Genomic DNA, 25,302 nt, shown 5'->3' with positions numbered 1-25,302 from the left:
TGCTCGTCACCTCCAACAGTGAGAAACATGGTTCCTGACAGCCACCATCCATTTACTTATTTTGTAAATTCCAGTATACCTTTATAGTGATTTTAATACTGTTAACCCACATTCTATGGAAAAACATATCTTTTTCAACTGGATTCGAATGCTTCTATCTAGTTCCTTTTGCTTTTAGTTTTATAGTCAATTTGCATTCTCAAAATAGTTTTTCAGTATGTATTTTCTACGGTCCCAGACTGAGACCACTATATTCATTTGTAATACACTGAGTGAGAGTCTTTTGTCACAGTCTGTGTTTCACACTGGAACAGCGTGACATCATGAGTGATGTTTTTTTTTAATTTGCATTAAAGTTCACTCTTTCGGTGTTCTATGTGTTTTGACACATAAATGCATAATGTCATGTAACAAACCATTAAAATATTACACAGAATAGTTTTATGATGCTGAAAATCTGTTTTACCTCTTCAACAAACACATTCTCTTTCCTAAATTCCCTGGAACCACTGATTTTCCATCTCTATAATTTCACTTTTTCCACAATGTTGTATAAATAGAAACATAAATTATATAGCTTTTTCAGACGGTTACCTTCTTTTCATAATTTTTAATTTGTTTTCTATCTTGAGCTATGATGATTTTTGCAATGTTATTTTTTTCCTTTTCTTCAAAAATACACTGACAATTTGAAAAAAAGACCAACTTAGTTTAGCTTTTAATTTATCTTTAATTTTTTAAAAAACTCATTTAAATGTATTTTAAATAGAATCAATTTAGACATAAATTTCAAATGAGATAAAACATGATTTTAAAACTATATACAATAAAATAAAATTATCTTTGCCAGTTTTTATGGAATAAAAGACAATCGGTCCATTTTAGCTTTTCAGATTTTACCTTCCATCACTTTTATGTTTCAGTTGGTTTAATATTGTGTTTTAGACCATGTTTGTATATTAAAAAATTTAGTCAATTGCATTACTAATATTAATTATTATAGAATTTATACATATACTCATTATTTTCTATATGTTATACCCTTGAATATTTTAAAGTTACATTTTTGATAACCCTTTAAGATATCACTTAAGACATAATTCAAAAGTATTTTGTAATCATATCAATTTTTATTGCAATCCAAAAATTTTATGAGTTTTTTCTCTGCAGTTCTGATTATAGAATTGATGCACAATTCATTTTGAAGGAGAGTTAGTGTCAAGGATCAATGTCTGCCCACCATTGACTGTTATACCACCAGGATTTAGATTCAATTGCTGTGACTTCAGTTATCAATTATTAAGTATTTCATTTTCATAAGCCCTCCTCACCGTAAACAAGAAAGAAATGGTCATTATCATACAGTCAGTCATGTTGGCCAACTTTATATCTCAGTCAGACACCTAGAAGTTAGTGAGGTATAAGACATATTTTATCTTGGTATTCAGCATAGAAACATATATTTTATTGTTTTTTAATTCCTTTGTTTATTTCTATGAAAATTTTGGAGTCTGAGGTTCTTCAGTTTATGAAATTATATCACCCTGTTTTCTGGAAACTCAAATATGGTTTAGTTTTCTGTTCTTTGGTTCTTTTAATGAAAATGTGTTTTTTCTGTCTTTTGAAGTGATTCTAAATTATTAAATAATATATGGCATAAAATAACCAAACAATTTTTGACAAAATATTATCAGAAATATTACACAGAAAATTTAATTTATATGTCTATTCTCTATCACCCCTCTGACTGCAAAAAGGAATATTATATCTTTCCTAAAGACTATTATTTTACTTAATACAACTAGTGTATGATAATTTATTAAAAATACTTTGTATATTTTTATTGCTATTGTTTTTGTTTTTTTCTAAATATAGTACTGCACTGTATATAATATATTATTTATTATTTGCTTATGATTTAAATAATGGAGTAAATTGGGAAATTCAGAATGATTTAAGAGATAACAACTTAAAAATTAAAAGAGCTCCTCTGAGGGGAAAAGGATATGACACAGTTATAATGTTTAATAATGTTGCATGATCATTTTTAGCATTTTCACTTGAGGCTAAAAGATACTTGCATTACTAATATTTTACAAATATGTTTCTTCAAGGGATAATATTCCCCAATCCCAAAACAGAAACTAAAATAAAAATTCACTAAGAAGCACTAATTGGACTCTTGAGTATAAGAATTCCATCTGTTTTTAAAGGACACTTGTGTGTTAGCAGCAGAGTATTTCTACCATAAAACATCTTAATTCCAAGAAAGGTATGTAGATCAACCACCTAAATAACCATTATTTAAGTTTCCAGAATTCTCCCTGAACTGATATTTTTAAAAGATCTGCCTTGTAAAAAGTTGATGGTTAAAATGATAGTCCTGAAATCTATGTTTTAAGATGCTATAAAAATAAAAAGCTTTAAAATGTATTTAGCACAATTTTAATTACTAACTATAGGTAGTTATAAACATTTAAACAAAATATACTAAATATATTGCATAGCATGCATATTAAAGCTTTTTAATTAAAGAAAAGTAGCAGACCCAGGTAGTGCTAATGGTAAAGAACCATTAGCAGATCCAGGGCTTCCCAGGTAGTGCTAATGGTAAAGAACCCACCTGCCAATACAGGAGACAAAAGCAATGTGGCTTCAATCACTGGGTCAGAAAGATTCCCTGGAAGAGGGTATAGCAACCCACTCCAGTATTCTTGCCTGGCGAATCCCGATGGACAGAGGAGTCTGGCAGGTTACAGGCCATAGGGTCGCAAAGAGTTGGACACGACTGAACTCACATGCACCAGACCCATAAATTTATTGGCTACTTGAGATATGACTATATTCCATCAGACACTTACATGCACATATTCTAAGTTTTAAAAATTAGTTGCAGGATGTTATTTCTACTAAAGCAAACCAACAAATTAAAAGTTAAGTACAATGAAAAATAAAAACAGGGACTTTAGCCTTTGCTATCTTAACATATCTTCTGTACAAACTTTCTCTGTGGTAACTTTTAGTGAATCAAACAAAATTACACACACACATGCATAGCACATATACAACATTTTGCTACTTCTTGTAATCCCAAAGAAAACAGGTAAAATCTTTTAAATTTCTTATGTATTCAATTTTTCCATAAATTCTTGCCCTGACTTTTCTTGCTAAAGACTGCTTGTGTTCTTTGACTTTCCTACTTCTCATATTCATAAGTTTCAAGTAATTTAAAACTGTCCAGTAATGTTAGTAAGTAAAACATCAATATCATCTTCCCCATCAATAAAGCTCTAATCAGTAGAGTGATCAGGTTTATTTTCATAGGTCCTTGTTCATTTCTACTTCTTTTGACAAATGGAGTTGGGTAAATGAGGTTTCCAAATGAACCCCCACCTATTATTTGGTAGCTGCCTCCACACCCTAATCACTCTGTTCTCTCAAGTTTCCCAGTACTGATCAAAAGAATATAGAGTTGAGGAGGGATGACTGTATCAGTACAAGGATCAGTGTCGAGGAGATTTTAATACATGACTCCCAATTCAATGACACAGTCCCTTCTTTCTGGCCATCTTGGCCATGCTTATGACTGCTGGAGCCACCATGGACTAATGATGCTGTGTCACTCCCAAGTCTGAGTTATAAAAAGGGATGCAATTACTGCCTTGTTTGATTGTAACATTTGTGATTAGAGCTCTGAGCATTAAAGGAAGATCAGCCTGAGTCTGCTGAGCTGCTAGGAAGCTAAGCAAAAGATGGAGAAGGGACACATAACTCGAATCAGCCTCCTTAGTGTTCCCATCATTCACGCTCAGGAGCCAGACATGGGAGTGAACAAGCATTCAGCAATGTTCCCAGCTGAAGTTCTGGACACTGTGAAGTAGAGAAAAGCCACCCCTTGCTATGCTCTGTCTAAATTTCTGTCCCCAGAAACAGTGAGCAGAACAAATTAGGTGTTTTAAGCTGCTAATTTTGATTAATTAGTTACACAACCGTAGTTAAGTTTAACAAATATAAACTGCCTGAAGAATACTTTGAGAAATGTTTCTCAGCTACACTGCAAGCTGGTTGAGGGAAGGGCAAATTAACCCAAGCATTCACTTATAAATGAAGGGGATTCTAAGATGAATGGCTGTCACACTGTCTACATTAGAATAGCAGGCAGAAGTTACAAATGAGAGGACAGTGGGTATGAGGTGCCTGTGCTGGAGTTTGAGAGAAGAAAATTTTGATCTTACTGTTTCTGAATATACATTAGGTGTTGACACAGAGGAGAATACTGTCTCCAACTTGCTTTGCTTTGGCCTACATTCTTAGAAACTTAACACACCCTAACTACAAGGGTCTAGTAATTTAAGGTGTGTTTAAAGTGTATTCCTCTGAGAAGAATCACGGGTCCCAACTCAAGGCATCTAAAACCTAAGAAGTAGGAATCTCTGAGCCTATCGGTTGGGTGCCCTATGCATCTGCCAAGGGTATATCTTGTCAGGATGGTATGATTTATATATATATATTTAAAATATTATCTTGGCTCTTCAGTATGGTACAAATTACATAACAGTAGAATTGCAAGGATTTCTTGCACTAGTTAAGGTGAGTGATGACAGCCTTAGACTAGGGAGGTCACAGGGGACAGAATCTCACCTTATATTGAAGCAAACTATGAAAATGGTTGATGGACTGAACCTGTGGTGAAGGTTGTAGAGAGTGACTTTTCTTTAATTAATTTGTATTTATTTTGTTGTCAGAGTAAACTCCTTATTGTATTTGTTATCTGAATCTTGGTGTATAGGTCTTATCACTTATATCTTTAATTTTCTTATTGTTAATAAGTTTATCTTTTTTAAATGATAACTAACTTAAAGGGCTTCCCTGGTGGCTCAGATGTAAAGAATCTGCCTGCAATGCAAGAGACTCGGGTTCAGTCCCTGAGTTGGGAAGATCCCCTGCAGAAAGGAATAGCAACCCACTCTAGTATTCCTGCAGGGAAAATTCCCATGGACAGAGGAGCCTGATGGATTACAGTCCACAGGGTCACAAAGAGTTGGACATGCATGACTAAGCAACTGAGCACACAAACATGTTTTTAAGTTTCTAATCTAAAACTAAGGAAACAAACACCAATGTAGACCAAATGAGATAATTACATTCTCTCTTCCCTAAACCTTAAAATAGTTAAGGCAAATAAATAGACAATAATATTTCCAGAGTATATATAAGCTTTACTTAAAAAAAAAAAAACTTGATTTCTGTTTTCCCAAGAATTATTTACCCCATCAAAAGACTGAATTGCTCAGAAGCAATGATGTTTAAAGAGCAATATTGCATAGGAACCTGGAATTTAGGTCTATGAATCAAGGCAAATTGAAAGTTATCAAACAAGAGATGGCAAGAGTGAACATAGACATTCTAGGAATCAGCGAACTAAGACGGACTGGAATGGGTGAATTTAACTCAGATGACCATTATATCTATTACTATGGGCAGGAATCTCATAGAAGAAATGGAGTAGCCATCATAGTCAAAAAAGAGTCCGAAATGCAGTACTTGGATGCAATCTCAAAAATGACAGAATGATCTCTGTTCATTTCCGAAGCAAGCCATTCAATATCATGGTAATCCAAGTCTATGCCCTGACCAGTAATGCTGAAGAAGCTGAAGTTGAACAGTTCTATGAAGTCCTACAAGACCTGCAAGAAATAACACCCCCAAAAGATGTCCTTTTCATTATAGGAGACTGGAATGCAAAAATAGGAAGTCAAGAAACACGTGGAATAATAGGCAAATTTGGCCTTGGAGTACAGAATGAAGCATGGCAAAGGCTAACAGAGTTCTGCCAAGAGAACGCACTGGTCATAGCAAACACCGTGCACAAGCTCTATACAATCAGCAAAAACAAGACTGGGAGCTGACTGTGGCTCAGATCATGAACTCCTTATTGCCAAATTCAGACTTAAATTGAAGAAAATGGGGAAAACCACTAGATCATTCAGATATGACCTAAATCAAATCCTTTATGACTATACAGTGGAAGTGAGAAAAGATTTAAGGGACTAGATCTGAGAGACAGAATGCCTGATGAGCTATGGATGGAGTTTCCTGACATTGTACAGCAGACAGGGAGTAAGACCACCCCCAATAAAAAGAAATGCAAAACAGCAAAATGGCTGTCTGAGGAGGCCTTACAAATAGCTGTGAAAGAAGACAAGTAAAAAGCAAAGGAGAAAACGAAAGATATAAGCATCTGAATGCAGAGTTCCAAAGAATAGCAAGGAGAGATAAGAAAGCCTTCCTCAGTGATCAGTGCAAAGAAATAGAGGAAAACAATAGAATGGGAAAGACTAGAGATCTCTTCAAAAAAATTAGAGATACCAAGGGAATATTTCATGCGAAGATGGGCTCAATAAAGGACAGAAATGATATGGACCTAACAGAAGCAGAAGATATTAAGAAGAGGTGGCAAGAATACACAGAAGAATTGTACAAAAAGGGTCTTCATGACCCAGATAATCATGAAGGTGTGATCACTCTCACTCACCTAGAGCTGGATATCCCAGAATGTGAAGTCAGGTGGGCCTTAGGAAGCATCACTATGAACAAAGCTAGTGGAGGTGATGGAATTCCAGTTGAGCTATCTCAAATTCTAAAAGATGTAGGTGTGAAAGTGCTACACTCAATATGCCAGCAAATTTGGAAAACTCAGCAGTGGTCACAGGACTGGAAAAGGTCAGTTTTCATTCCAATCCCAAAGAAAGGTAATGCCAAAGAATGCTCAAACTACCACACAATTGCACTCATCTCACATGCTAATAAAGCACTGCTCAAAATTCTCCAAGCCAGGCTTGAGCAATATGTAGATCATGAACTTCCAGATGTTCACACAGGTTTTAGAAAAGGCAGACAAACCAGAAGTGAAATTGCCAAAATCTGCTGGATCATTGAAAAAACAAGAGTTTCAGAAAAACATCTATTTCTGCTTTATTGACTATGCCAAAGCCTTTGACTGTTTGGATAACAATAAACTGTGGAAAATTCTGAAAGAGATGGGAATACAAGATCACCTGACCCACCTCTTGAGAAACCTGTATATAGGTCAGGAAGCAACAGTTAGAACTGGACATGGAAAAACAGACTGGTTCCAAATAGGAAAAGGAGTATGTCAAGGCTGTATCTTGTCACCCTGCTTATTTGACTTATATGCAGAGAACATCATAAGAAATGCTGGGCTGAAAGAAACACCAGCTGGAATCAAGATTGCTGGGAGAAATATCAATAACCTCAGATATGCAGATGACACCACCCTTATGGCAGAAAGTGAAGAAGAACTAAATAGCCTCTTGATGAAAGTGAAAGAAGAGAGTGCAAAAGTTGGCTTAATGCTCAACATTCAGAAAACTAAGATCATGGCATCCTGTCCCATCGCTTCTTGGGAAATGGATGGGGAAACAGTGGAAACAGTGTCAGACTTTATTTTTGGGGGCTTCAGAATCACTGCAGATGGTGACTGCAGCCATGAAATTAAAAGACACTCACTCCTTGGAAGGAAAGTTATGACCAACCTAGACAGCATATCAAAAAGCAGAGACATTACTTTGCCCACAAAGGTCCATCTATTCAAGGCTATGGTTTTTCCTGTGGTCATGTATGGATGTGAGAGTTGGATTATAAAGAAAGCTGAGCACTGAAGAATTGATGCTTTTGAACTGTGGTGTTGGAGAAGACTCTTGAGAGTCCCTTGGACTGCAAGGAGATCCAACCAGTCCATTCTGAAGGAGATCAGCCCTGGGTGTTCTTTGGAAGGCCTGATGCTAAAGCTGAAACTTCAATACTTCAGCCACCTCATGTGAAGAGCTGACTCATTTGAAAAGACCCTGATGCTTGGATAGACTGAGGGCAGGAGGAGAAGGGGATGACAGAGGATGAGATGGTTGGATGGCATCACCAACACAATGGACATGGGTATGGGTGGACTCTGGAATTTGGTGATGGACAGGGAAGCCTGGCGTACTGCAGTTCATGGGGTCACAAACAGTCAGACACGACTGAGCGACTGAACTGAACTGAATATGTTTTTACTCCCCACCCCCTCACCAAACAACAAGACTGTGTGATCAACATTTGTTAAGCTGTGTCAGATTCTTTTTTCTCTCTATGATTTTTCATTCTATGTATCTCTAAATGGATAAAGAAAAATACAGTAAATATAAATGATTCTTCTTTAATTTCACTTATACATGAAAGATATGGAGAAGGAAGGATCAACTCATATCTACAACAGACACTTTATCAACTTCGAATAGTAAATCATCACAGGCTGCCATCTATACTGAGGGAGGGGCCACCCCATACTCCACATTTGCCTGCACACTCCTGAGCAATCTTTGCCTTCCCAGAGTAACTTTTAACTCAGTGACTGGCTCATGGAACTCTCAAAGGACGTATCTTGAGAATATAAATGAATATCATGCTGATAATTTTTAAACTGACAGTTATATTAATATTAATTATTCAAATTATGCTAATTAAAAAATTATAAGGACTACAGATATTGGCAGTTAGGCCTAGAAGAATATAATTTTATTTTATGGCAGAAATTCATGCACTCTCTGGTGAATGTAGTCAATGGAGTCATCATTTCTTTATCTTTCCTTTTACCTCTATGTTTCATAATTTCTATTTTTCAACATTTGATAAACTTTCTATTTTGAACCATTTTTCTATACTTTGAATGTTTACTTTTATTTTCGTGTTCATCTGAGATAGCCTGTTGTTTGTAATATGAAATATGTATATACAAAATTTTAGGAATTCACCTATCCAATGAGAAAATGCATATATCACAAGCCATGGATATGACATAACTGAGGAGAAAAATCTGTAATTCCTTTAGAAAAATAACTAGCAGTTGCTTATACTGGTCCATTTCATCACAGAGGGAATCACATTTTTATGGCTGTCATTGAAGCAGGCTATCATGTATAAGATACACTAGAACCTGCTACACAGGTTTTGGTTCAGCAGACAGTAGCATTGTGAATGGAATTAGACTCTTTCCTTCCTGAAAGTAAAAATGTCAAGAAGGTGCACTTTCAAATAAGTATTCATTGGTTGTTTCCAAAGTGTAGATCGAGGACCAGCAGCATCAGCATCACATGAGAACCGTTGGCAAATACAAATTACTGGACTCTATTCTAGACCTGCTGAATTAGAAACTCGGACAAAACTCATTAATCTGTGTTTAAATAAGCACTTGAGGTGCTCTGATGCACACTAAGTCTGAGAACCACTGGTATAAAAACCAGCACCTGTATTTGGCTTAATAGGTAGGCAGATTTTTCCTTTGTTACTCTCAATTTTATATATTTAAAGATTTCAGTTTTGACAAAGGAAGCAAGAATATACAATGGAGAAAAGACAGTCTCATCAGCTCGTGGTATTGGGAAAGTTTGATAGTCACATGTACATCAGTGAAGTTGATGTCCCTCACACCATACACAAAAATAAACTCAAAACATCTTAAAGACTTAAGTACAAGTCATGACACTGTAAAATGCTTAGAAAAGAACATAAGCAAAACATTCTCTGATATAAATCACACCAACGTTTTCTTTGGTCAATTTCCCAAGGAAATAGAAGTAAAAGCAAAAATAAACAAATTGAACAACTCAAATATATAAGATTTTGCACAGCAAAGAAAACATAGATAAAATGAAAGACAACCTATGGACTAGGAGAAAATAATGCAAATAATGTGGCCAACATGGTCTTAATTTCCAAAATATACAAACAATTCATACAACTCAATAACAACAACAACAAAAAATCAATCAAAAAATGACAGAAGACTTGAATAGACATTTCTCCAGATAAGACATGGATGGCCAGCAGACACATGAAACGATGGTCAACATCATTATTAGAGAAATGCAAATCAAAACGACAATGAAGTTTCACCTCACATGAATCAGAATGACCATCAGTAAAAAGACTACAATTAATAAATTCCTGAAAAGATGTGAAGAAAGAGAATGTTCCTATAATGTTGGTGGGAATGTAAAATGGTTTAGCCACTATACTTAACAGTATGAACGTTCCTTAAAAATCTAAGAGTTAACATATGATTAGCAATCCCACTCCTGGGCATAATATTTAGAGAAAACCATAATTTGAAGATATACATGCTCCCCGAATTTCATAACAGTACTATTTACAATAGTTGAGACATAGAAGAAATCTAAATGTCACTCAACATGTATGGATAAAAAAAACATGGTATACATGAAAGTGAAAGTCACTCAGTCATGCGCAACTCTTTGCAAACCCATGGACTATACCATCCAAGGAATTCTTCAAGCCAGAATACTGGAGTGGGTAGCCTTTCCATTAACAGGGGATCTTCCCAATCCAGAGATCAAACCCAGGTCTCCCACATTGCAGCAGATTCTTTACCAGCTGAGTCACTCTCTGTATATATGTTGTGTATGTATACATATATATATATATGTATATATATACACAAAGATCAGACATGACCACGTGACTGAACAACTAAGCAACAGCACAACATATTTCAGTCATGTCTGACTCTTTGTCACCACATGTAATGTATATACATATATACATTACTGAATCACTTTATGTACACCAGAAACTAACACAACGTTGTAAATCAACAAAAACAGTTCAAAGAAAAATTTTTTTTTTAATTTTTTAAAAGATCTTTTGTTGCCTATTAATTACTTTGTTGCTGTTTTTCAGTCCCTCGGTCATGTCCAACTCTTTGCAACCCCATGGACTACAGCATGCCAGGCTTCCCTGTCCTTCACCATCTCCCAGAGTTTGCTCAAACTCATGTCCATTGAGCTGGTGATACCATCCAGCTTGTATATTCTTTCTTCCTTTGTCAAAATTAAAATCTTTAAATATATCAAATTGAAGATAACAAATGAAATATATGCCATCTCATCCTCTGTCATCCCCTTCTCCTGCCTTCTATCTTTCCCAGCATGAAGGTATTTTCCAGTAATTCTGTTCTTCACATCAGTGGCCAAGTATTGGAGTTTCAGCTTCAGCATCAGTCCTTCCAATGAATATTCAGGACTGATTTCATTTAGGCTTGATAGGTTGGATATCCCCATGGTGCAAGGGACTCTCAAGGGTCTTCTCTAACACCACAGTTCAAAAGCATCAGTTCTGCAGTCTCAGTCTTCTTTATAGTCCAACTCTCACATCCATACATGACTACTGAAAAAAAAAAAAAAACAGCTTTGACTATACTGATCTTTGTTGATGACATACTATCTCTGCTTTTTAATACACTGTCTAGGTTTGTCATAGCTTTTCTTCCAAGGAACAAGCATCTTTTAATTTCATGGTTTCAGTCTCTATCCACAGTAATTTTGGAGCCCAACAAAATAAAGTATTTCAATGTTTCAATTGTTTCCCTGTCTATTTGCCATGAAATGATGGGACCAGATGCCATGATCTTCGTTTTTTGAATATTGACTTTTAAGCCAGCTCTTTCACTCTCTTCTTTGACTTTCATCAAGAGTCACTTAAGTTCCTCTTCCTTTTCTGCCATAAGGATGGTGTCATCTGCATATCTGAGGTTATTGATATTTCTCCCAGCAATCTTTATTCTAGCTTGTGCAGCCTGGCATTTCGGATGAAGTGCTCTGCATAAAAGTTAAATAATCAGGGTGACAATAAACAGCCTTGACCTCCTCCTTGCTCATGTTTTACCAGTCTGTTGTTCCATACCTAGTTCTAAGTGTTGATTATTGATTGTATAAAGGTTTCTCAAGAGGCAGGTAAGGTGGTCTGGTATTCCCATCTCTTTCAGAATTTTCCACAGTTTGCTGTGATCCACACAGTCAAAGACTTTAGTGTAGTCCATGAATCAGAAGTAGATTTTTTTTTGGAAATTCTATTGCTTTTTCTATGATCTAACAGATGTCGTAAATTTGGTCTCTGTTTTTTCCACCTTTTCAAAACACAGCTTGTACATCTGGAAGTTCTCAGTTCATGTACTGTTGCCTTGGAGGATTTTGAGGATTACTTTGCTAGCATGTGAAATTAGTGAAAATGTGCAGTAGTTTGAACATTCTTTGGCATTGCTGTTCTTTGGGATTGGAATGAAAACTGATATTTTCCTTCCTGTTGCCACTGCTGAGTTTTCCAAATTTGCTGGCATATTGAGTACAGCACTTTAACAGCATCATCTTTTACGATTTGAAATAGTTTAGCTGGAATTCCATCACCTCCACAAACTTTGTTATTGTGATATTTCCTAAGGCCAACTTGACTTCACATTCCAAAATATATTGCTCTAGGTGAGTGATCAGACCGTCATGGCTTTCTGGGTCATTAATATCTTTTTTATATGGTTCTTCTGTGTGTTCTTGCCACCTCTTCTTAATATCTTCTGAGTCTGATGGGTACTTTGTTATACCCATCTTTGCATGAAATGTTCTCATGGTATCTCCCATTTTCTTAAAGAGATCTCTAGTCTTTCCCATTCTATTGTTTCCCTCTATGTCCTTTATTAATTGCTAGGTGTATTTTTAATTTTTGAGGAACCAACATACTGTTTTCCATAAAAGCTATACCAATTAAAATTCCTACCAACAGTATACAACAGTTCCTTTTATATTCTTGCCAACCCTTGATTCTGTTGTCTTGATTCTGTTGTCTTCCTGGTAATAACTATCCCAGAAGATGTGAGGTAATATCTTATTATATTTTTAAATCTGCTTTTCACTGATGATTAGTGATGTTAAGCACTTTTCATGTTAAGGACTTGTAAATCTTTTTTTGAAAATAATATGTTCTCAAGTCCTTTACTCATTTTTAACTGATTATTTGAGGTTTTTAGCCATTGGGTTTCATGAGTTCTTTATATATTTTGTATACTACCCTTTTATCAGATATATGGTTTGCAAATATTTATTTCCATTAGGTAGATTACTTTTTTCAATTTGTCATTACCTTCATTTTATGAGTTCTTTATATATTTTATATATTACCCTTTTATCAGATATATGGTTTGCAAATATTTATTTCCATTATGTAGATTACTTTTTCAATTTATTGTCATTACCTTCATTATGTCATTGTCTTGTTTGATGTAGTCCCTTGTGCTCATTTTAGCTTATGATTCCTGTTCTTTGGTTGGTATCTTATCCAAGATATCATTGATAAGACCAATGTCAAAGTATTCTGACTCTGTTTTCTTTTAAATGTTTTATGGTCGCAGACTTTTTTAAAAAAAATTTTTTTTTAAATTTTTATTTTTACTTTATTTTACTTTACACTAATGTATTGGTTTTGCCATACATTGACATGAATCCACCACGGGTGTACATGCGTTCCCAAAAATGAACCCCCCTCCCACCACCCTCCCCATAACATCTCTCTGGGTCATCACCGTTCACCAGCCCCAAGCATGCTGTATCCTGCGTTGGACATAGACTGGAGATTCTATTCTTACATGATAGTATACATGTTACAATGCCATTCTCCCAAATCATCCCACTCTCTCCCTCTCCCTCTGAATCCAAAAGTCCGTTATACACATCTGTGTCTTTTTTGCTGTCTTGCATACAGGGTCGTCATTGCCAGCTTTCTAAATTCCATATATATGTGTTAGTATACTGTATTGGTGTTTTTCTTTCTGGCTTACTTCACTCTGTATAATCAGCTCCAGTTTCATCCATCTCATCAGAACTGATTCAAATGTATTCTTTTTAATGGCTGAGTAATACTCCATTGTGTATATGCACCACAGCTTTCTTATCCATTCAGCTGCTGATGGACATCTAGGTTGTTTCCATGTCCTGGCTATTATAAACAGTGCTGCGATGAACATTGGGGTACATGTGTCTCTTTCAATTCTGGTTTCCTCTGTGTGTATGCCCAGCAGTGGGATTGCTGGGTCATAAGGTAGTTCTATTTGCAATTTTTTAAGGAATCTCCACACTGTTCTCCAAAGTGGCTGTACTAGTTTGTATTCCCACCAACAGTGTAAGAGGGTTCCCTTTTCTCCACACCCTCTCCAGCATTTATTGCTTGCAGATTTTTGGATCGCAGACATTCTGACTGGTGTGAAGTGGTACCTCATTGTGGTTTTGATTTGCATTTCTCTAATAATGAGTGATGTTGAGCATCTTTTCATGTGTTTGTTAGCCATCCGTATGTCTTCTTTGGAGAAATGTCTATTTAGTTCTTTGGCCCATTTTTTGATTGGGTCATTTATTTTTCTGGAATTGAGCTGCATAAGTTGCTTGTATATTTTTTGAGATTAGTTGTCAGTTGCTTCATTTGCTATTATTTTCTCCCATTCCTAAGGCTGTCTTTTCACCTTGCTTATATTTTCCTTTGTTGTGCAGAAGCTTTTAATTTTAATTAGATCCCATTTGTTTATTTTTGCTTTTATTTCCAGAATTCTGGGAGGTGAATCATAGAGGATCCTGCTGTGATTTATGTCGGAGAGTGTTTTGCCTATATTCTCCTCTAGGAGTTTTATAGTTTCTGGTCTTACATTTAGATCTTTAATCCATTTTGAGTTTATTTCCGTGTGTGGTGTTAGAAAGTGATCTAGTTTCATTCTTTTACAAGTGGTTGTATGGTCACAGACTTTAAACTTAAATCTTTATTATTAATTTCAAGTTGATTTTGAGAGTGGTGTAAGAAGGCCAACTTCATTCTTTTGCTGATAAATATCCAGTTTTCCAATCACAATTTATTTAAAAGACTATCTTTTAATCATTATGTGTTCTTGGTGCTCTTGTCAAAAATGTGTTGGTCTTATATTGCAGTTTTCTTTCTGGAGTAGTCTAGTCCCCTGTTGTATGTGCTTGTTATTATTATAGTACCATACTTTTTGATTACTAGTATTTTGTAATATAGTTTGAAATCAGGGAGTGTGATGCTCTCATTTTGCTCTTCTTTCTGAAGACTGCTTTGGATATTTGGGGCATGTTGTGGTTCTGTAAAGAAATTCTGGGTTATTTCTTTTATTTCTATTAGAAATATCACTGAAATTGTGATAAGGATTGCATTGAGTCTGTAGAACTCTGAATAGTACGGGCATTTAAAATGGTTAATTCTCTTAACCACAAACACTGGATATCTTTTCATTTATTTGTGTCTTCTTCACTTTCTTTTATCAGTATCTTTTAGTTTACAGGTCTTTGTCTCCTTAAAGCTATTCTTACGTCCTTTACTGATTTTAATGCTATTATGAATGGGATTTCATTCTTATTTCTTTCAGATAGTTTGTTATTAATGTATGAAAAAACCCACTAATTTCCTACCTTACAAATAAGTTCATCAGTACCATTTTTCTAGATTCTATATGTGTGTGTTAACATAGGATATTTGTTTTTCTTTCTCTAACGTACTTCATTCTGCATGACAAGAGAATATCATTGACATATAGACACTACCATGAGTAAAATAAATAGCTTAGCAGGAAGCTGGTGTATAGCACAGGGTGCTCAGCTCACTGCTCTATGATGACCTAGATGGGTGAAATGGGAGGTCGGGAGGGAGCTCAAGAAGGAGGGGATATATGTATAGATATGCCTGATTCATGATGTTGCACAGCAGAAATTAAGACAACATTTAAAACAATTATAATCCAATAGCTAAAAAAAATGATTATTATATCTTAATTTTTGTATCCTGCAACTTTACAGAAGACATATTTTAGTCTAACAATTTTTAGGCAGAGTCTTTCAGGTTTTCTATATATCAGATCACACTCTCAAGTAGAGAAATTTTACTTTTTCTTTCTGATTTAAATGCCTTTTATTTATTTTTAACCTAGTGTTGTTGCTTGAACTTTCAGTACTATGTTGGCAAAAAGCAGTATTGAGTGGACATCCTTGTCTTGTTCCTGATCTTAGAAGAAAAGCTTTAACTTTTTACCTCTGAGTTTCTCACATATGACCTTTATTCTGCTCTGGTACTTTGGGAGTATTCTTTATATAGTCTGTTTATTAATCTGCCATCAAATATATAATTTTCAAATATTTTCTCTTATTCCACAGGATGCTTTATTACTCTGTTAATTATGTTCTTTGATTTACAGAAGTTTTAAATTTTGATGTGATTCAATTACCTGCCTTTCCTTTTACTTTTTTCCTCCTGTGCTTTCAATGTCATATTTTAAAAATCTTTGTAAAATCCAGTGCCATGAATATTTTCCCCTATGTTTTTCCTCAAAAGTCTTACAATTTTGGGTCTTATGTTTAGGTCTTGATCCCTTTGGAGTTAAATCTGTATATATTAGGTAAGGTTCCAAATTCTTTCTTTCGAATGTGGCCATTCAGTTTCTCAACAAAGACTCTTGGAAACTCTTCCATCCTTTTCACATGGAACAGTTTTGGTGGCCTTGTCAAAGATAACTTGACCATATATATGTGTTTTCATTTCTGCTTTCAACATTTTATTTCACTGGTTTATATAGTATATTCTCTATGGATATATATGGAATAATTATTTGATAATTATTGTTAAAACCTTAAGAATCATAGACTCTATGTAACTTTGTTGTGTTAGTTAATTATTTTCTTGCAATAAATACCTAGAATGGAAATGCTGCATGGAAAAGAATGTATGTCTATATATTTTTTCAGATATTCTGAAATAATTACACTCAGGATTTAAGTTTATATTTTTTTCTAAACTCCTGTTGTCACTAGATATTAACTATCCAACTTTTTAACCTTTGTCAAGTAGTTGTTCTCTTTTCCTTTTGCTTAATATGTGTATAGCTATAAATATTATATATTACTCTTATTATATATAAATGTTTTTACATGTTTGAGATATAGAACATGTATTTTAAATGTTTTTTAAAGAAATATTCATGAAAATTAATGATGGGAAAAAATCATAGAAGTATTCATGCAAAAAAGACATACTAGCTATTAAGTGAAAAAAAAAAATCTAGTTGGACTCAAATTTTTCTACATGAAGAAAAGTTATGAATGCAAGATTTATAATTTAATGTTAAAAATTGTGACTAGTGAAATTTAAATCAGTTAAACCATGATGATTCTTTTACCATCACCTCACAAATTCATTGCCATGCAAATACTCGTTTAATATACCACCCACATAGAAATTCTGGAAAAATATTTATGATTGTGAAATTAAATAACAATAAAAAGGATAAATGATTAAAAAAGAAAGGACTATAAACAATGGTGTTAATAAAGCATGCTATTGCTTAATCACATATTAAGGTATGGAAAAAAAATTAAACTTGTAATGAGATGAAATATTTCACAGAAAGTAACTTCTGCCTGTGGAAAATCAGATTATCATGGTAAATATTTTGAACTTTTGTTTAAGCAGAGGTTACACAATTTACCTCGTCTTCAAGAATGACAGACAGCAAAAAGAATATATAACCCCTAAATGATTTGAACCCAAGTGAGGATTTGAAATATGTGCTTAATCATGTCAGCGGAGTGTAATCTCCTCAATTCTGTCTTGTCTCAAGAAAAATTTGAAGCGACGGACATTAAAGCCCTCAGCGCATCACAGCTCTCAGACAGTGTTATAGCTCCCTCAGTTTTATCTAGAAAATAACCAGAAAATACATCCTCAAGGCCTGACCCAAAAGAAGGGAGGAGAAGAGAGAGAGAGAGAAAGAGAGACCATGCGCCCGTTGGGGAGAGAGAGCCCCGGCCCTTCGGCTCCTCTTTTTATGTTTTCCCTCCCCTGGGCCTGCCCTATGTAAACTGAGCTAGCCAGGAGTGCTGTTTGTTCTGCCTGAGGTCCTCATTCTGGTCCTCGGACCTTCCTTTGTTCTATTTTTGCAGGCTTTTCCCTTGTCTTTTAGCCACCGCCATTCTGGACTCCTGTTTCCTATTCTAACTAACCATCGAAAAAAGAATAAGTATGTAAAATATAAAGTAAGATAATCAAAATCTCAAGGTCAGAAAGACAATTTTCTCTGTCTCAAATTGTATGGAATATTGTGTAATTTAAGATAAACTTTCCAGTTTTGATAGCATAATTATTTTATTAAAAACACAACTTTATAAATATTATAATAAATTAAAATATAATAGTGTGTAAACAAAAGAACAAAAGGTTTCTCATCATCCAGTTATAGAAAGACTCATGTAGCAATCTGTAGCAGTCCCACACAACATGCCTTGAGGGAAATTCAGGATGGTGAATAATAAGATGAAGCATTCTGTACTTTGGATAAATTTCCCTAGTCAAGACACAGATCTAAGGAAGAATTTCAGTGACCCCATAATTCAATTCAGTTCAGTCAATTCAGTTCAGTTGCTCAGTTGTGTCCTGCAGGGCAGGACTCCCTATCCATCACCAGCTCCCGGAGTTTACTCAAACTCATGTCCATTGAGTAGGTGCTGCCATTGAACCGTCTCATCCTCTGTCATCCCCTTCTCCTCCTGCCTTCAGTCTTTCCCAGGATCAGGGTCTTTTCCAAGGAGTCAGTTCTTTGTATCAGGTGGCCAAAGTATTGGAGTTCCCGCTTCAGCATCAGTCCTTCTAATGAATGTTCAGGACCGATTTCCTTTAGGATGGACTGGTTGGATCTCCTTCCATTCCAAGGGACTCTCAAGAGTCTTCTCCAACACCACAGTTCAAAAGCATCAGTTCTTCAGTGCTCAGCTTTCTTTATAGTCCAGCTTTCACAATTAAACCCCAGAATCAGAAAACACTAAAATCATAAAATTGAGATATCTGTTTTCTGTGATTAGCAATCATCTTTTACTAAGACATATGCTTACCTACATATATTTCCCTGCAAAACAAATCATATATGTGCAAGATCTTCCCCTACCTCTTTGGAGCAGTTCCTGTGAGCTACAGAGAGTCTGTCTCCTATACTACAGTTATCAGTAAAGTGCATGAATAAAACTGAAACACTGCTCTTTCATTATGCGATTTTTTTTAATCAGGTGAGAGATTTTTAAAATATCACTATCACTTTTGACAGCAAAAATTAGCAAGTCATTGTTGTTCAGTTGCTCAGTCATATCCAACTTTTTGCGACCCCATGGACTGCATCACACCATGCTTCCCTGTCCTTCACTATCTCCCAAACCTTGCTCAAACTCATGTCCATTGAGTCAGTTTGTAAGTATAATAAAAGAGAGGGCTTCCCAGGTGGTTCAGTGGTAAAGAACCTGCCTGCCAAGCAGGAGATGTGGGTTCAATCCCTGGGTGGGGAAGATCACCTGGAGGAGGAAATAGCAACCCATTCCAGTAGTTTTGCCTGAAGAATTGCATGAACAGAGGAGCCTGGCAGTCTACAGTCCATGGGGTCTCAAAGAGTCAGACACAACAGAACATACATGCACTGCAGAGAGAGAAACATGATAAAGGACAACATAGTATAAAATGTTAATGTGATATACACATATATGTGTGTATATATGCTTATATATATTTTCATATTTTATGATAAAATAGTATGTCTTATATTTTATATATTAGAGGCCAAAGAAATCTCTAAACTCTTTCCTAAAGTTAAATATGTGCACAAGTTTTCATCATAATCAAAGAAAACTATCAAATAATAATAAAAGAAAATGTTAAATTTCTGGGGGAAAATTGAAATATCACAAGTAATGCCTTAGCAAGGCGGCAGTTTAAACTATTTTGATGTGTGTGTCAGTTACTCAGTCCTGTCTGACTCCTTGCAACACTGTGAACTGTAGCTGGCCAGGATCCTCTGTTCATGGACTTCTCCAGGCAAGAACACTGGAGTGGGGTGCCATTCCCTTCTCCAGGAGATCTTTCCAACTCAGGGATAGAATTCAGGTCTCCTGCATTGCAGGTGGATTCTTTACCATCTGAGCCACCAAGGAAGACTTTATATTGATATAACTAAAACTAAAAAGGCAAAATAAAAAATATTTAATTTCAAATAATTAGGATGTTTTAAGTTTATGTTTTGAGGAAAATTGATTCTTTTAAATTTTTATTTAATAGAAAAAGAAAAACTTCAAAAAAACACAAGAAAGAAAATAATAGATAAGCAACTTTAATAATATATGCCACACTTGAATTGATCAATATGTTAAGAGACAACATGACATTCAATAGTATAGCTCATTCCACTGGTCCAAATATAGTTTAATATTTCATCTCTATAAATATAATCCACTGTGTAAAATTTCATATAAGAGAAACATCATTTGACCATCTCTACTGAAGCAAAAGATAATTTAAAAACACCAATTCTCAGAAATTCTTTAGTAATGCATAAACAGTACAATCACTAAACATTGTTAACTAAAGCTGTTAAGGCTCCGAAGTTAAAGAATCCACCTGTAATGCAGGAGTCACAGGATACACTGGTTTGATTCCTGGGTCAGAAAGAGCCCCTGGAGAGGGAAATGGCAACCCACTCCAGTCTTCTTGCTTGAAAATTCCCATGGACAGAGGAGCCTGGTGGTCTACAGTCCATAGGGTTGCAAAGAGTCAGACATGACAGAGCAACTGAGCACACAACCAATATAAAAATTTATGCAGAGAGATAGATGCAGTTTTTTTATGCTTACTTACAATTGTTCTCATCATTCTGTAATTTTTGATTATTAAAGTGAAGAAAATCAGGGTTAGAATAGAGGTATTGGAAAGCATGATGCTTTCCTGAAACACAAAAATTTAAAGCTGGATGATTTAATTCATTTATATAGATTTTGCTATTTTCTGTTAAAGAAACACTTCAGAAAAATACTTGTTGACTTTTATATGTATGCATTTCCAGTGAAATTATGCCACTGAGGCAAACTTATAATTTAGCACTTTTGAAAATTATATAGCCATGAGTATTTACTTAGGTTTAATCATAATATGATTTGGATTTCTACTAAAGACATGAACAGTAGTTATCTCTAGGAGAAAGTATTATACAAAATATATATTTAAAAACTTTTAAAGTCATATTTATTATCTATTACTTGAAATTAATTTAAATGCTGTAAAAATAAAAGAAACAGTTTCATTAAAAGATGCAAAGAGAATTGATAATCACTGTAGAGAAAGGTGTCTGATTTAATAAGATTTAATTGGAAGGAATGATGCTAAAGCTGAAACTCCAGTACTTTGGCCACCTCATGCAAAGAGTTGACTCATTGGAAAAGACTCTGATGCTGGGAGGGACTGGGGGTAGGAGGAGAAGGGGACGACAGAGAATGAAATGGCAGGATGGCATCACCAACTCGATGGATGTGAGTTTGAGTGAACTCCGGGAGTTGGTGATGGACAGGAAGGCCTGGCATGCTGTGATTCATGGGGTCGCAAAGAGTCAGACATGACTGAGTGACTGAACTGAACTGAACTGAATATATAATATTGGCAAAACTTTGTAAATGAGCTTTAAACATAAAAACCACCACCATACAGAAACCAGCTCACCTCAGTAACTGGGGGTAACTTCCATCACAGTAGCTGTCCACTCTCCAAGTCCAGCCACCTACTCCCCTAGAGTCCTTGCCTTTGTTTTCCATTATTTGCAACAGTTGCTGGATGTCGTGAGCCTGAGACTTTGAGGACAATCTTACAAAAGTCTTACAAAAATAATTGTCAGAAAATGACAATCCCTATCAGGCCAGGTCCAAATACTCAGTTTGAAATACTTCATGGGAAGTATCTGCAAAATGATCCAGGTTGATCTCTGCCTCTCTCTACATTTTACCCTTTAGAGTTGCTCTGTCAATGAAAAATTAAGATATTCTTCCTGGAGCCTCTAGACTCTGGATCAAATTCCCTCTGGTTAACCATGTGGAAAGAGTTCCTCCCAAAACAAGCAATAATTTTCATAAGTAGAGCAGTCTAAATCCAATATTGGTGAAAGAAACAGTATATGTATATATTTTAGCCATAACTACAACCATAATATTCACAAAGAAGTGCCTGATAGAGCCTCAACAGTAGTACTGTTAGACACGTTGGAGTTTTCCATTTTCCTAGAAACAACTTGTCTTTAAATCACTTGTACATAGAATCTAGAACAAAGCTTTCAAGAACATAGAAAGCACAGATACAAAAAGTTTTAGCAGGCAACATTTTCCTGTAGAAATCTAGCCAACATATTATATTAATTATTTTCCACCTGCCAATGTCAACTTGGGTTTGTCTATTTACAGGCAGCCTTAGGGTTAGCTTCACACAGAATGAATGAGACCATTTGTCAAAGCCTCACAACTTCCCTGGTGGTAAAAGAATCTGCCTGTAATGCAAGAGACCTGAGTTTGACCCTGGGTCAGGGAGATCCCCTGGAGAAGGGAATGGCTACCCACATCAGTATTCTCTCCTAGAGAAGCCCATGAACAAAGGAGTCTGGCAGGCTACATAGAGTCCATGGGGTCACAAAGAGCTGGACATGGCTGAGTGACTAACACTTTCACAAAAGAGAACTCATCAGCTGTGTGAACAGTTTGTCTCTGAAATCCCTTGAATTGCTTGATGTGGTTGTAATATCCACTGTTTCTCAAAGTAGCTTTATTTATAGAAATTAAGGCATCACCACCACAGGAAAACAGTGTGAAGCTTGCAAGAGGATCTGTGATACATTACAGATGTGTTTATTAATCTTGTCTTGATTTAAAAATTGAGACATCTTGGCTTGCGACAATGCCAGCCATTTATACTTTTCTAATCCAGAGTATAAATGAACACATGGTAATGTAGTCATTGAATATTGCATATCTGGTAAGTTTCTTTCTTAATAGCATTAAGAATGAGGACAGTGACTTCTTAGTCTGTTGAATTGTTCTGAGGCTGACACAAATTATAGACTAAATTTATTAAGAATTGCCAAGTTTGAATTATTTTTATGGTACCCCAGCACAATTAACTAACTCTAGGCTGATCTTTAATGTAAATGATAATTTTTACTGTCTAAGGAAAGATTTGGAGCTGGTGCTGGTAAATTCAGATCTTATTAATATCATTATTATTTGAGGATAATGTTAATTAAAAGGTATAATAACAAAACTACTATAATTTTAATTTATTTGTCATAATTGTGTTTTCCAAATATCAAGAAAAAAGACTGTTCTAACAACTGACTTAATGTCCACCCATCTTTTAAATTATATTTACACATATTTGAGATAGTCAAATAATGTTTCTCTTAAGATACATTTCTTCCTTATTCTTATGTTTAAAATGATTAATAATTGGAGAATTTTGTCATTGCTCAGGGCTTCCCTAGTGGCTTAGATGATAAAGAATCTACCTGGATGCAGAGACTCAGGTTTAATCCCCGGGTTGGGAAGGTCATGTAAGAAATACCTCATGTTGAAAATGTCAGTCATTTTCAAAAACAAAATTATTAGTCTTCCACTTTGAAGATTCTGGAAGACAGACTTTTAAGGTCTAACATTTTCAAACCAAAAGAATCTGTCAAAGACTGCAGTGCCTTGGGACTTTCGTGGTCCAGTGGTTAAGACTCTGCACTGCCACAGCAGGGGGCCTGGGTTTGATCCCTGGTTGGGGATCTAAAATTCCACATGCCTCACAGTGCAGTCAAAAAAAATTGGAAAAAAGACAGCAGTGCCTTCAAATACTGTATTTTCTTAATTTGGAAATTCAGATAATATTAAATGGAGTGGGTAGTATACTAATTTGGTCCTGAAGCTAATTGACTTTCAAAAATATGTGCATTAATAGTCAATTTATCTGTACTAATTTTAACATAAAATATATTGATTTTAATTCTTCAATTAAATTTATACTAAATCGTGTTTTCTGTACCTCGAAGACCTTTCTAGAAAAATTCCTCTGCTTAGATTCTGCCCTTGATTTGTGATCTCTGGATTTCCTTCACCTTTCTCTTCTCTTTAAAAAGTATTTCTCAAAGGCAGAAAGAGTATATTTTGGTCCAGGGGCCATTTAGTAATATCTGATGACATTTGAGACCATAACAGCTGAAGGTGGGAATTTGTTGCTGAAATCTAATGAATAGAGAACAAGGATGTTGCTAACTACCGTACAATGCACAGACCATCTCCCAGAAAAATAATTATCCCATCCAAAACACCAAAAAAGCTGTCCTAGAAAACTCCTGTACAAAAATATTAATCACCATGCAAAATCATACCCTTAAACACTGAACCAAGCATTTCCTTAAAAAGTAACTCCAGCACTGTTGACATCATTGGTAAAGATTATTTCAAGAGACAGTGTTTAAGTGTTGTATTTAGTCAAGTCACTTATTAAGTTAAGAAGTCAATCAACCACAAGTCACAAATCAATAATAAAATAAGCTTCATTAGCTTCAACATTTTCTCCAAGGAACAGTTTGGTAAAGTTTGCAAGTAGAAATAATGCATGTATGTGCAAGTATTAAAAAGTAAAAACTGAATCCTGATAATATGCAATTTTGTGATGTAATGGACATATTGAACACAGTGTTTCTTTATTATTAAGAACTCCTTTAGTCTAAAATTTATGCATGGGTTTTACATGTTGGTTACATCTATGAAAAACAGCTATAACATTAAGACATCAAATATTGCTTAATTCAGCAAGCTTCTCACAGTTGTGGGGTTTTGAAAATTACAGTCAGTGCATATTATGAATTTTTAAATAATACTCATGCTTTTGTAGAGTCATAATGGTATACATCTCTTTATGTATCATGCAATAAACAGTCACATATGACTATATATGTCTATACTGAAATAAAAAGCAGTATGATGCAATAACCTCACAACTCACTTTACAAGTTAATGTTGGATAAAAATTTAACAAAGCTCATAGATGTTCTCAGTGCCATGATTAACTCACAGACAGTTTGACCTAAAAGGATAGTATAAGTAAGGACTGAAGTGTTATACAGCCTAAGAAGACTTGAATTACAAGAGTTTTTGCTGACACTCCTGGTAACAGACAAATGGCTTCCAGCCTTACAAAATTGTTATCTGTCAAAAGCTGCAAGGGTCACAGGAGTAATTCACCACATTCATATTCTACACTTCCAGTGCTTAGTTTTATCATACTTCTTTGTCATGTACTGTGTTAAACAATAAACTGAGGTACATTAACATGTTCAGGAGTTTATTTGAACATATGTCAATTCAAATCAGGCAACAGCAAACCAGGAGTGGTTAGGGGTACTCTGCGCTTCCCTTGTGGCTCAGCTGGTAAAGAACCCGTCTGCAATGTGGGAAATCTAGATTCAATCCTTGGGTTGAGAAGATCCCCTGGAGAAGAGAAGGGCTACCCACTCCAGTATTCTGGCCTGGAGAATTCCATAGACTGTATAGTCCTTGTGGTCGCAGAGTCAGACACAACTGA

Source organism: Capricornis sumatraensis, chromosome 1 (genome assembly GCF_032405125.1).
Source record: "Capricornis sumatraensis isolate serow.1 chromosome 1, serow.2, whole genome shotgun sequence".
Lineage (NCBI taxonomy): Eukaryota > Metazoa > Chordata > Mammalia > Artiodactyla > Bovidae > Capricornis > Capricornis sumatraensis.
Note: the sequence above shows the minus strand (reverse complement) of the source record.